The sequence below is a fragment of the Phascolarctos cinereus genome, unplaced genomic scaffold (assembly GCF_003287225.1).
Source record: "Phascolarctos cinereus isolate Bilbo 61053 unplaced genomic scaffold, phaCin_HiC Scaffold_8;HRSCAF=390, whole genome shotgun sequence".
Lineage (NCBI taxonomy): Eukaryota > Metazoa > Chordata > Mammalia > Diprotodontia > Phascolarctidae > Phascolarctos > Phascolarctos cinereus.
The window spans coordinates 27,446,753-27,461,521 of NW_027556291.1; the positions used below are offsets into that span (position 1 = coordinate 27,446,753).

Genomic DNA, 14,769 nt, shown 5'->3' on the forward strand with positions numbered 1-14,769 from the left:
AAGTCATCGAGAGTCAAAATGTTTTCTCTCAGTCTTCCCTCTCTCTGTAGAGCTAATCAACTGCTTAGTCCTATTAATTCTACATCCATAAATCTCTTCAGTCTATCCCTTTCCTTCTATCTACAAAGCTACTGCCTTAATTCAGACTTATCTCCTACCACTTGAATGACTGGAATCTCATTCCGTTTTCCCCCATATTTCTTTCCTCTTCAAATCATCCTTTCTACAGCTGCCAGAAACTTTCTAAGGCACAGGTCTGACGTCACTCCCCTACAAAAAACACTTTCAGTGTCTTCATACTGCCCTTTGGACAAAACATATACTTCTCAGCCTGGCACAGCCTTACCTTTCCAGCCAAACTGGACTACAAGATATTCCCCAGTCTCTTCTTGTTTATTCCTGTCTCTGTGCCTTCTCAAAGGCCATCCACCACACCTAGAGGCCACGTTCATTAGATCTCTGCCTGCTGAAGTGCTTCTCATCCTTCAAGGCCCAACTTAGTTACCACCTCATACAGGAAGCCCTCTGATTCCTCACCAGAAAAGGGGGAGGGGGGCAAAAGAAAAAGATCTTACCTGAGGCCCCAACCTATTCCCCATGAACCCCCAAACGTAGAGTGTTCTCCCCTTCCTATTTCACAGAGCTTAATCTCAATCTTGTTCTCTGCTTTTATTACATTATACCTTACATATTATACCACACTTGTTTGTGTACATATAGAACGCATGCTCCTTGATAGCAGACACTCTGTCATTTTTCCACCTCCGTATCTTCACTACCTACCTAGCACAGTGCCTTAGGCAATTAATACATTTTGGTGAATCAAATGTTGAACAGTTTTACAACTGGTGGAAAAAAGGACCTAAATAATAAAAGTGATAAAGACATATCCCCTGCTGGGCACAAGTTGTTCCATAGGAGAACAGGACCTAAAGAAATTCAAGACAGAAAATTGAAACAAATTACATTCAGAATGACATTGGCAGCAAATTTATTTTTGCAGCACAATGAAGAAAAGAGTGGTATCATCTTTAAATGCATGGTTTAACAAACGTATTTTTTGTACTATTAGGAAAGTAAATCACAATAATAAACAAGACATATGACAAATCAGAGATGCCAAAGCCTACATTTAATATAATGAAAAAAATCTAAGTTCAGAAAAACATTTTGTACCCTCCTAAAACAAAATTTCAAAAATACCAAAGGGCAATTAAAAAAGCAAACACAAATACTTTCATTAGTCAAAGAAACCTACACTCAGCAACTTCAAGTTCACACTACGAAAACACAATCTATTCATTTCCAGGATATTTGCCAATCCTGCTCAATGATCTCAACAAATGGCTGTCTTCCTCTTCATCCTCAGTAACTGCTGAATCCATACTGATAGCCCTCTAAAACTCTGTCCTCCAAGTTCCTTAATCTCTTCAACTCTACTATTTATCTGCATTTCATTTCCATCACTGCCTGGCATCCCCCTGTTCCTTCTCTGAAAAATTCCTATTTGCAATTTCCTACCTCCTAACATTTCCATTTGCTGACTCCAAATCTAATTTTCACCTTCACTCTGACTTCTGGTCCACTCAGCTCTCCCAAGTCACCTCCCTACCTAGCCTGGACCCCATGGGCAGATACAAAGATTTTTTTTTTAATTCAACCTTACAATTTCTTGCCCCCATTTGAGGGCAGGGGGCATGTAATGCCAATCCCCAACTTTGAGTAACATCGAGTCTACCAGTACTCAAAGCTATCAGGACTGCCAGCCTTGCACATAGAAGCTTACTAACAACTGCAAGTGATATACAGGAGCTTACTTACAGAGGACTCAGCTAGCTTAGACTGCCATGATAGGGGTTTCCTCTGCTTATGGAACAGGGTATTTTTACAGAAAGGTTTAAATATAATGGCAGATGCAGTCACAATACAGACACAAATTGACCAGCTACAGGTTTCTTCTCTGCTTAGGTAACGTGGGAGTTGTTCAAGCCTAGATACAATAGTCTGGCCCTGTCTAGATGCAAAACTAAGCTAAGAGTGATGGGCCAATACAATCTAGGGAGAGAATTCCACCAAGGATTGTATTTGCCTTTCAATTTGGAGGTACTGATTTATTAGTCTCTGAAAACTGAAACTGAACCAGGCTATTCCCATTCAGGTCTCTGAGAACCCTACTTGGTGGACGACCTTAACTTCTTATAATTGAGATCTCGGGTACATAAGTTGAAGAGGCTGGAAGGTCTAAAATAGTTTTAGGGCCTCAGCACGGATGCAGGACTCAGCAATTAGCAGCCTCCTTCTGCTGTAGGTCTTTGCGAGTTTATCTGACTTTTACTTTTCTAGCTGCAAAGAAGTCCAATACTGGGCTGTAGCCTGGAATAATTAGAAAGCCCTATATCATGGTAATGACAGCACATCCAGAGAAGATCTATTCAAAAAACCCACCGGACAGATACAACTCCATGAACAGTAAGGTCAGGGCAAAAAACCTAGGTAACAATTTTATGGTAGGATCAAATTTTGAGAGAGTAGTGATCCAGCATTCGATCCTTGAGAACATGTGAGTAGGGTCCATGCGTCCCGGAGATGTGCTTTCAATGTGGTGCATTGCCCAGACAGTTAGCATACTTGGTCCTGTAGAGGTGCATTTTCCACCAACCAACAGGGCTGAGTCTGCAAGGCCCTTATATACATGACTTAATACAGACAGGTAGTTCTAGGCTCTGTAAAATTTATCTGGTCCCACAGGTCAAAAATGAAAAGTTCAGAGATTGGGCGCATATATATATATATTTTAAAAAAAAAAATATATATATATATATATACACATATATATACACACACATATATATGTGTGTGTATATATACATATATATTCACACACACACACACACACACACATATATACAGGTGTATCTATATATACATATATCCACATACACATGTATATATGGATACATGTCGCTCGTATAGCTACCAACTCAATCTAGGGTTTCTCAAGCTAGGGTGTGCCCCACCTATACAGGGCACAGGGGTTCAACCCTGATTGTCCTGAACTTCCAGCATTAAATACATCCATATTGTCATTCCAGTGCCAGTAAACTTTCCAAATTCAAAGCTCCCTCCCCTTCCTTGATCCCTTGCCCTCTAGTTTCTGATCACCCAAGAAAACAAGAAAATAAAGTATCTTTTCTTAGTAAAAGGTGAGGGCTTAGATCTACGTTAAGGAAGGTCTACACAAACCTTTGCCAAAACACAAGATGGAACACAAAACTGCAGTAACAGGTATCTAAACAATCTCATAAAACTTGCCCAACTCCCAAACATCCCAAAAGGCACGCATAGATAGGCACTACCCCAAACCCAAGACAGCAATAGCACAAAGTTGATAATCAAAGATACTGAGTCAAAAGTTTTCCCAACATTGTGACACCCTTCCCCATCCTTGGCTTGAGCTAGGAGGAGCCTCTGTGGATGTGGGTGGAGCACGGGTCCAAACCTGGTGCTTTGTTGTTGTTCTTGTTGTTGTTGTTGTTGGGAAAAAGAACAAGGCAGGTCAGACTAAAAAGAGAGGTGGTCAATAGGTAAGAGCTAAGCTGATGGGGGTATGACTTCTTCAAGAGGCTTGAAAGGGTTGTTTCATATGTTCGAGGTCATCAACTTGATAATATGCAGGGAAGGCAGCTTCTACAGGGCTCACTGTGGTAAGAGTGCTTAGGGAGAGCAGTTGATTCAAGAAAGAAACTCGTAGTAGGTTCTAGTCTTTTACCCTGGCAATATCAGGGTCTTTAATTTCAAAGTTTTATAAAATCTAGTGCTAGTCTGGATACTTTGAGATGCAACAAATCTGTAGATCTCATTCCTATATTAATTGCATTCAAAGGTTCAAATATCAGGTTTGAATTTTCTGATGCTGAATGAGGTCCAAGCTCTAGTTGAAGCCTTAAACACACTGTTTACATTCATAAGGGTTTCTTTCCACTCTGATATTTAATAGCATCAAAGATCTACCTGAAGATTTTCCAACATTCTTTCCCTTCATAGGATATTTCTCAAATATGACTTATCTTAAGTGCAATCAAGATGTGCTCCATGAAGGCTTTCCCATATTCATTACACAGAAAGTCAATCTAGCTTGAATTTTCTGATCAAGGCATGCTGAACTCTACTTGAAGAGCTTCCCACATTATTTACATTCACGGGGCTCCATGTAAATTCTGATATCTAATGAGGTTTGAATTGATAGAAGGCTTTCCCACATCCATTATCTTCACAGAGTTTCTCTCCACTGTCAATTCAATTCTCTCGTATTCAAAACGCTACTGCTAAAGGTTTCTCCACACTCATTAAATTTCTAGGATTTAATTTCACTGTAGATTCTCTGATGTTTAACGTCAGATGAGCTCCTGCTGGAGACTCTTCTAGTCTTTAGAGTCACAAGGTCTCTTTTTAGTATGAATTTTCTGGGGTTCTGATATGGTTTGAGTCGGTCCTTTCTCACATTCATTACACTCAATAGGTTTCTCTGTCCTATGTATTTCCTGATGATGAATAAGTTCTGATTTAACTTTGTAGGAGGTTGTTTGGTTTTTTTTCTCCCCAGATTCGTTTCATAGAGTTTCTCTCTGTCATCTTAAAAACTGCATCCTGCTTGAAGCTGTGGTCATATAAACCATATTCCTGGGCACTCCCTTCTACAGGATCTCTCTTATGTAAGAGGGTTTTAAAATTGTCTCACATTCGATAACATACACAGCCTCTCTCCCCAGTGAGGACACTCTTCTGCTAAATGTTATATGCCTGAAACCTTTTTCCTGAGAAAGATAACGAGAGACTGTGTCGCAGTGGCTTTTTAGGCTGTGTCTCTAACCTACAATCACTGCCAGAGGCTTGTCCACAGTTGGGACCCATGAGAATGTTCCTTGGGAATCCTGATGATAATATGCCCTGTGATTGGACTTCTTCAGAAATTTCCCACTTCGGAACAGACTCCATGCTCTCAGTTTCAGTCCTGTCATCTGAAATGATAAATAGAAAACACCAATGGGGGGACTTCTGAGAAGATGGAGCAGTGAGAGAGTACAAGGGAGCCAGGCTCCTCACGATTCCCCTGAAAAACTAACAACAGAATGTCCCAAAGAAACCATATCATTCAAAATTCACACAAAATTAAAGCACACCAAAAAGACAATGAGCAAACCAAAGGGCTCCAATATAATACACAAAAATATTATAGAATAAGGGAAGTAAGGATAAATGTACCAAGAAATGTAGGCAGAAAGAGAAACAGTGCAAAGAACCCTGAGATCTTCAAAACGGATGCACGCAAAGAATTTAGGGAAGAATAAGCAAGAAAACCAGAAGAATTAAAAAATGTCGACAAACCTAAAAAAACTTAGAAAAACTGAAAAAATGAGGGAAAGAAACCTCAAACTCCACCTATAAAGACTGATTATAGTCTGAAAACATCAATTTTTAAAATTAAAAGCAAATTGAAGACCAAATGGAAGACAATGTAGCAGTGAAAGCAGAAAAAACAAGCCCAGAAAATAACTGAACCAGGAAGACATCAGGAAACTGTATAGCATGACAATTCAGGAACAAGCAACCTCAGAATCTCTGGGCTCCCGTAAAACATTAAAGAGTCTTACTCGTGTATTTACAAGTAACTGTTCTGTTCAAGAAAAACAAGTGACACTGGAAATAGGAAGGATCCACATAATTAAGGAAAAGCAGAAAACTCAACTCTCCTAAGCACATTAATCTCTAAACTTCACTATAAGCCAGCCAAAGGCAGCCACCAGCTATCAAAAACACAACAATTAAGCACTCACTAGATTTTTCTAAAAGATCCAGGAATGAACAGAAAAGTATACAACACATATAAAATTAAAAACCATGGGCGATAGCCCAGATTAAATTTCCCAGAAATTCTAAGTAAACAGTCTAAAGGAAAGAGATGGACATTTAAGAAGGAAAGCAATTCTAAAGAATTTTGGATTATGTAGGTATTTCAACAGAGCCTTCACCAGAACAGAAGCCTTCAAAGCTTAAGTAGCAAGTACTAAGAATATTTACTGTGAAACCAAAATTAACTACTCAAACAATTATAAAACTAGTGTGTTTCCTAAATTACTGCATGTCACAAAAGGGAGTCCTGTGGCCCAGATAAAAAAGGAGGGAGGAAAAAAGGGAGAAGACGGAAAGCATAGCAATCAACAAAGTGAAGCTAAAATCTTTGCGAGGGAATAATAATAATAATAATAGCATAATAGAGGAATCCTATTAGGTATTGTTTGTTGCTTGGTTTATTAACAGAAATAAGCGAAGCTGATATGCCTTTCTGACAAACAAGTAACAGAACTATCAAAGAATGACAGAAGTCAAATTTAACTGTCATATTTAACATAAATATACAGAACTTTCTGCGAAAAACAAAATGGGCTACAAAATGGTCAAAAAGGAGAATTCAACATTTAGTAAAGATTTGAAAAACTTTAAAAGTTAGACCAAATTTTGTCAATGCTATATCTAAATCAAGAAAAACAAGATTGATGAATCCCAACAAAGTTGAATTCAAACCAGAAAGCATTAAAAGAGACAAATAAGGAAACTATATTATGCCTCAAATTATCCAAAATCAGAGAATATAAAATTTAAATATGTATACACTAAACACAATAGACGTTTAGAAAGAAAGGCTGGCAGTCTTGCAATAAGTAGTAAGAAATAAATAGCATTAGGAGATTTCAATACCTTAGTATCAGAATTTGATAAATCAAACCAGAAGATAAATAAGATGATAGAGCTGAACAATGGATTTAATAGTTTTACAAAGAAAAGTTAATGGGAAAAGTTAAGAATTGCTATTAAGATGAGTCATAAAAGTAAATTTTGGAAGGCAAAAATTATATATATTATATTTACTTCTCATAATGCATTGAATCAACCTCTTTATTAAATAAATCCAGGGTGAAAGAGGAAGTTTTAAAACAGATACCTCAAAGCTATGGACAACATTCCACAATCTATGGGATATTGTCAAGTCAATGTTCAGATGCAAATTTTTAACACACTATATATAAAGAGAGAGAGAAAATGAAAATATTTAGAAAAGGAACAAAGCAACACACCAAAGGAAAAGAGAAATCATCACAATCAGGACAGAGATTAATAAAATGGAAAATGACATAAGCAAAATGATAAAACTAAGGGCTATTTTTCTTTAAAAAAAAATTATCAAAACTGATAAACAATTAGTGAGAATTTTTTAAAAAAAGAAATAAGAACATCAAATTATCAAAATTAGATATGGGAAAGGAAAGATCACAACAAATGCAAAAAATAAATTAAGAAAATTATTGAAGACTACCATGGATATCTTTATACTAATAAATCCTTTCATGAGCCATGAAGAAAAATGGATGAGTATCTATAAAAGTATAAAATGTCCAAACTGACAACAGAAAAAATAATCTAAATAAACTGATTTTGGAAAGAGAAATGAGGCAGACTATTAAGGAGCTGTATTTCCCCATTCCCCCAAAAGATATGAGTCCCAAACCAAGTCACAGTGAATCGTCCCACAGCTTCAAAAACCAAACCACCCCCACATTACATAGACTACTACTAATTAAAAAGACTACATGCAACCTAGTTCTTTTTATGAGGCATTTATCGTTTTGATCCTCAAATCTGGCAAAGATAAGGCTGAAAAAGAAAATTAACGTCCAACATCATTAATGAATGACGCAAAAATATTAAATACTGGAAAAAGAATGCATCAATATATTTCTCCCCTACCCAGCTAAAATTATTTATTATGACCAAGTAGGATACCTGGAATACAAGGTTGGTTTAATGTAAGAAAAAAAAAAATCAATACAAGAAATCATATCAACCAAAAATTTAAAAAAAAAAAACTATCAATAGATGCAGAAAGTCTTGGATAAAATGTAGCAATGATTTAAAACATTTAAAAATATAAGTAATCAAAGGAACAATATGAAAAAATAAAAGGGATAAGTGGCAAAAAAAAGGTTAAAAATCTCTATTTGCCAGTGACATAATTATGTTTCTTAAAAATCCAAGAGACTAAACAAACAAAAAAAAAGGAGGTAATAAGTAACTGTAGCAAGTGAGCAGAATATAGGATAAACCTATAAAAATGATCTGCATTTTTACATCATCAATAAAAATGAGGAAAAGTTGACAGGAAAACAAACATCATCTATAATGATAAAATATATCAAATATTTGGTCACAAACTTACCAAAACACAAGAGACCTTTACAGAGTCAAAAGTGAAACTATTTTAACTTAAATCAGGTATCAACTGCAAATGGTTAGAGGTAAAGCTAAAATAAACTAATATAAACTATTTCCCAAACTAATTCATAGATTTAATTCAATACCAATCAAAATACTAATGAGTTACTTTGTAAAATTAGATAAATCCATTAAAAACCCATTATAGAAACTCAAACAAGAATATTATGAGAAAGTACAGGGGTTGAGATGGGACTTGCCCTATTAGATTTCAAATAATCAAAATAGATATTTGATTAAAAAATAGATCAATGGAAAAACAGAAAATTCAGAAGGAGAATCTAGTATACATAAGTGCTTAATAAACCCAAAAGAAAAAAAGCAATCATTCAATGAAAAATACTTCAGAAAACTGGATAGCAATATGGAAAAAAAAAATTTAATTTTGAGGTATATCTCACATCGTATACTAAAGTAAACCACCTGGATCAACGATCTAATGATTTTTAAATCATAGTAGATACAGAAATATAAGACTAACAAATTTACCTCAATTGTAGAAAAGACAAAAAAATTTTATCTACTATGAAGTGGTGGAAAGTATAAGAGAGAAAACTGACAAACCTAATTATACAAAAATAAGAGAACTACTATCCCAATGGAGACGTGGTCAAAGGATAAGAAATACAGTTCTCAAAGGGGGAAACAACTTCTCCATTAATAACCACTTGAAAAGTTGTTCAACTCTCCAAAAGTCAGAGAAATAACAAATGAAATAACTTAGGACATTCCTTTATAACACCCAATTTAATTTGAAAAAAAAATTGCCCCAAACCATCAAAATTTATGTTGGTGGGTTTGTGGGGAAACAGGCACTCTATTTCATTATTAGTAAAATTATAAATTGATCCAAGCTTTATCTGAGGTGACTGATCTGGTAAGCATTACCAGATAAGCACAGTAAACATTACAAAATCAGTCATACCCCTCCCTCAATGAAGTGATCCCAGTGCTGGGAATATATCCAAAAGATGCTATTTAAAGGAAAAACAAACTACCCATACAAATATATTCATAAATCTCATTTGTTATAGTGAAAAACTGGAAACTACTTACATGTCCAACGACCGGGAAACAGATGAATAAACTGTGGTATAGCAATGTAATGGACTATGACTGCACTGTAAAAAATAACAGTTATGAAGAATACAAATATGGACAGGCTCCAACAACTGAATAAAAAGCAAGGATAGAAGAATTAAGAGAATAATATGCACAATGACTACTGCTGTATTAAAAAAAAAAAAGACAACAAAACTAAATACACAGCCAGAAAATAAACTGGAAATGGATACAGAAAATAAATTACTATTTTTCAATAAAAATGTAACTAATTCCTATTTATGGATTTATCAAAGGATATAATTCCATATTCTGTTTTTGTTAAGAATGCTAGTTGGGTTTTTAAAAAAATTGTTAAACAAATAAATAAAAAGGAAAGAAGCAATGCTACCTGCCCCCACAGAAAGAAATCAACTCACCTGAAAGGGAGGGAAAGAATCCTCAATGAACTAACAGCTTTTCAGACAATTCAATGAATATTTACTTAACAATTACTGGGGAGGGAAATGACACTCCAGCGTGATTTATTCATTCAACAAGCCTACTACCTACTATGTACCCAGCACTGTGCAAGTTGTTGGCGATACAAAGACAAAAACAAAACTGTCCCTGCCCTCAAGAGGCTTATGTTCTATTGGAGAAAAAAAGCACATACATAGAAAATTAAATACAAAGTACGACGAAAATAATTTTCAGGATGAAGACACCAACAAATGGGGAATATCAGGGTAGGATTCCTGTAGGGAGTTCACAAATGAGCTCAGTTTTGAAAGAAGCTAGGAGTTCTTTGAGGTAATGGTAAGGAAGGAGCATGAAGGTGAGGTAGACTCATGTGCAGGGCAAGGCAAGCCAACTGTTTAGGTGGGAGTTTATAAAGGAGAATAATGTGTAACAAGCCTGGAAAAATGGGCCGGATCCAGACTGTGACATGGTCAGTCCTCTGTTTTCAGAAGATCACTTTGGCAGCTAACTGGAGGACAGACTGTATCAGGGAGAGACTTGAGGCAGGCAGACCCACCATCAGGCTATTATAACAGTCCAGGTGTAACGAGGCAGCTAGGCAGTGCAGTGGATAGAGCACAGGGCGTGGAGTCAGAAAGATTCATCTTTGTGAGTTCAAATCTGGCCTCAACAGGAATAGAGAAGTTAAGAACAAAAGGTTGGGAGAAAAGATAATGAGTTTAATTTTGGACACAATGAGTTTAAGATGTCTACAGGTCATCCAGTTTGAGATGTTCAAAAGGCTGTTGGAGATGCAAGTTTGGAGGTAAAGAGAGAAGATAAGGCCAGATAAACAGATCTGAGAATTATCTGCATATACAGGATAGGTGAATCCATAGGAGCTGAGGTCACTGAAGATCACTAAGCAAAATAATTGAGAGGGAAAAGAGTACCCAAGGCAAACCCTTGGGGACTGTTACATCCAGCAAGGACTGAAGAGACTGTCTAGTCAGGTAAGAGAACCAGGTGAGAAAAGTTTCATGAAAACTTACAGAGAAGAAATAATCAAGAAGAGGATGACAGTCAAAGTCTACAAATTCCAAGAAGGATGAGGACTGAGAAAAAGGCATTAGTTTTGGCACTTAAAGATAAATGATTTTAAAAAAAGGATAATTGATAACTATGAGAGCAATTTCAGTTGAATGATGATGGAAGCCAGACTGTAGAAAGTTAACAGAATGAGGAAGAAGTGAAGGTACCACTTGTAGATGGCTTTCAAGGAGTTTAGCCACAAGAGATATAGGGCAATAGCTAGCAGGGATGGATGGATTAAGTGAGGGTTTTTTAAGGATGGGGGGTTGACACAGGTTTGTTTGTAGGCATCAGGGAAGCAGCCAGTAAACAAGGAGAGACAGAATATTAGTGGAGGATAACTGAGGGGGAAATTTGCTGGAAAAGACAGCATAGGATGGGGTCAAGGGTGCATGTAAAGGGGTTCTATCTTGGCAAGGAGAAGGTCCATCTCTTCATGTGAGACAGGGTGAAGAGTAAATAGTGGAGGAAGGCATCTGGGTGATACCATCTGGAGGGGAGGGGAGAAGGAGCTCTCAGTGAATGGCCTCAAGCTTTTCAACGAAATGAGGCAAGATTCTCAGCTGAAAGAGTTAAAGGAGGGGGAGCTGTGAGAGGATTAAGGAAGAATAAAAAGGTTTGGAATGGAAAAGCCACTGTGGTGAGTGGAACAGTGACTCCATTAGGGAGGTGTAAAAGGATTGCTCTGTCACAGTGAGGGCTCAGTTGAAATTATGTAATATAAATCTTTAGTAGATACAGTCAGCAGAATTGTGATTTTCTCTAGCTTCTTTCAGCAACACATAAATAGGAGCAAAGCCAAAGGACAATGAGAGTAATCTGAGATTGAAGATTGGCAGGGCAAGATTAGTAATAAGAAAAAGGGGGCAAAGACTAAAAGTAGAAGATAGTGAAGAGCTGAACTGGTCAAGATCTGGAAGGTAGGAAAATGTAGCCAGGGTAGGAGTAATAAGCCTAGGAAAGAACAGAGGGGTAGGGGGATTGGTAGTCACAATGAGAATAAAGAACAGGATTAGGGATTATAAGACAAAGGGAAAGACAGAATGACAAAAGATGATGATCAAATAAAGGAATTTCAGAGTTCATTAATATGGAAGTGCAACACTTAAGTATGATGGAAAAATCAAGCGTATGACCATTTCTATGTGTAACTGAGGTAGGATGAAGGAGTAGGTCATGGAAAATGAGTAAACTGGGAAGTTATGGTGTTTGAGGGCATACCAATATGTTGAAGACTCCAATTATGAAAGCAGGAGATGAGAGGAGAAAAATGGCACCAGGCACAGAATTCATTAAGTTAGGTGTCCTGGAAGTTGGTAAGCTAAGTTTCCCTAAAATAAAATGCTGGCCTGTGCCATAAGGTTTAATTCAAGACTTCTACGCATAACAAAACAAAAAATCCACCTCACCCTCCCAAATCCATTTATACCAATACTCAAGTAATGAAATAGATGCATTCGATGAAGATATTTGACGTGACAAACATGATTCCCAGAGGCAGAATTCAAAGTCAGAGAATTTAGGATGCCAGGGAAAGTTATATGATGAGGGATCACAATATTAATGCCATTTAAACCTATGATGCAACATGACAAAAGAATCTTTGGTGACAATATCCCCAAAGTTCACAAGATAAGAGTTATTTCCTTAGTAAAACAGAAAAAGTGAGCTTTAAAAGGACTGCCTCCCTCCCCAAACACACACTTAAAAATAAGGAAAAGTTAAATTAACATGGCTTCAATTCTAATTCTTATTTTCTATTGGAAAAGTAAGTTGATTGAAGCATACTCAATTGTGTAAATACTCTTTGGATAAATGCTGGTCCTTTTTATCTCTAGCACAGTACCTTGTACATAGTAGGAGCTTAATAAGTGTTTGCTGAAATGAACTGTATAAACATGAGATTCTAGTCTGAAGACCCTTTAACAGTTATAACTACCAAAATAAAAATGGTTCTAAAAAGCTTTCAAAATGATTTCAGTTTTTTAACTACAAGGACTATAACGATTGTGTTCTGAACACAGGCATGGGGGATTAGTTAAGGAAGGCAGAACATCATGAGACTATTAATACTAATCTCCTTGAGATTAGAGACCAACTGACTTGTATTTATATCCCCAGCTCCTATGCAAGACACAAGGTAGATTCTTAACAAATGTTGATCGACTAATACTTTAGGACCACAAAACCTACCCTTCATGTGCCCCATAAGCTCTCAGTAATGGTTTACTACTCATATCACAGTCAGCTTTTTAGAGGACAACAAACTCACTATACAAAACATGTACAAGTAAGTAAATTATAGTTACCTATTGTAATTACAGAGTCCACCTTTGTCCACCATAAGGAATTGTTTTAATTAAGGATTCTTCAGGCCAGTCCCTGGAACTCAGCCCTTTGTAGACAAATTAAGAGGCAACGTTAAGATCTTAAAGGGGCTTCAGTGTAATTAATCCCATTCCAATGGGCTTTATAATGTGGGGACAAAAGCTAATATTTTCATAAGGAAGCTTTGTTCAACTATTTAAGGTAAATGCCTTTTAACAACATTACCTCCACACAAAGATACCTGGCAACTAAATTTTATTTAGAGGTATTATTATCTACAGATACCTTCTCCCCTACTTACATCAAATATTTGCTGTATGACCTTCGCTAAAACTCTAATCTCTCTGAATGTGCTTCTTTAATCATAAAAACAAAGAGTCTGGTCAAGATGAATTTTGGGCTCCCTTCTACCTCTAAAGTTCTCTGAATATATGATCTGGATAAATATAATTGCTACTGTCCCAAACTAGATCATAAATATTGGCCAGTATCTCCTACTTCTTTTGTAGCCCTATAGAGTACTCAGTAAAACTGCATTTGTTAATAATTTTAAAGACCACATTTATATAGCACTTTAATATTTATAAAGACATACCAAAATTCAAACTTACCAAAGAGATATATTAGATGAGTCTTTGCCGTACAAAAGACAGGACCCAGAGGACCAAGCAAATGAATAGGACCTCAAGTTCCCCTAAATAGTGGAAATACAAAGGCTGAGATTTATTGAGCAACGAAAGAAGAATAAAGGTAGACTCTGGGTAGGGAGCCCTATCACATAGGCCATCGACCTTAATGGGAGAATGAGGAAGGGCATATAACAATAATTATAGCTCATATTAACGCCGCCCTCTACAGTTTACTATCTAATTTTTCAAACTTTGCAAAGTATTATTCTCCCCACTTTACAGGTGAGAAAATGAGGCTAAGAGATACTAAGTAACTTACCCAAAAGCACGCAGCGAGAAATAAACTCTAAACTCCTTAATCTCGTCAGTCAGGGCCCTCCCCACATCGGGCCTCGATATACTTGTCCAGCCTTACCTCCACGCCAGGAAGCACCGCTCCCGCCAAACTGGTGCTCTCATGGCAGTAAGGGCGGGGTCTGCAATTGTAGTGGGGAGGGAGGCCGGGGAAGCGGAGCGGGAGAGGGATAAGCGCGAGACTGGACCGCGCAAAGGGTTGGGGGGGGGGAAGCCGCATGGCGTGGGCTAGGGGAGGCCAGCGGGGGGGGGGGGGGGGGGGCGGGGAGGAGGGGGCCAGAGAGACAAGGGAAGAGACCGAGGGTCTCCGTGGGCTCCGGGGGTGGGGAGCCAAGCCCGGGAAGAGGGGGGAATGCGTCCGGGAGGAGAGGGAGAGGCAGCTCTCGCACCCCAAAGCCGACTCACCTGAGGCGGGAAAGGACAATGGCACCTGGGCTGAGGCTGGGCGAGGCGCGGACTACCGAGTCCGCCGTCGCGCCCTTCTCTCCCTCCGAGGACACTTCCGGCTCCGCTCTAGGACGCTCCGGAGGACTCC

General features: G+C 37.7%; 1 long non-coding RNA gene across 2 annotated transcripts; it reads right to left on the reverse strand.

Moving 5' to 3' along the window:
• Positions 1-974: 974 nt before the first annotated feature.
• LOC110199997 (uncharacterized) lies at positions 975-14,769 on the reverse strand. Of its 2 annotated transcripts, none has more exons than XR_002322141.2 (5): positions 14,640-14,769; positions 13,863-13,945; positions 13,233-13,318; positions 9,385-9,449; positions 975-5,018 (listed from the first exon to the last, which is right to left on the reverse strand). It is a non-coding gene; the product is annotated as an uncharacterized LOC110199997 (long non-coding RNA). The 2 variants fall into 2 exon arrangements; XR_002322142.2 differs by lacking the exon at positions 14,640-14,769 and adding an exon at positions 14,200-14,444.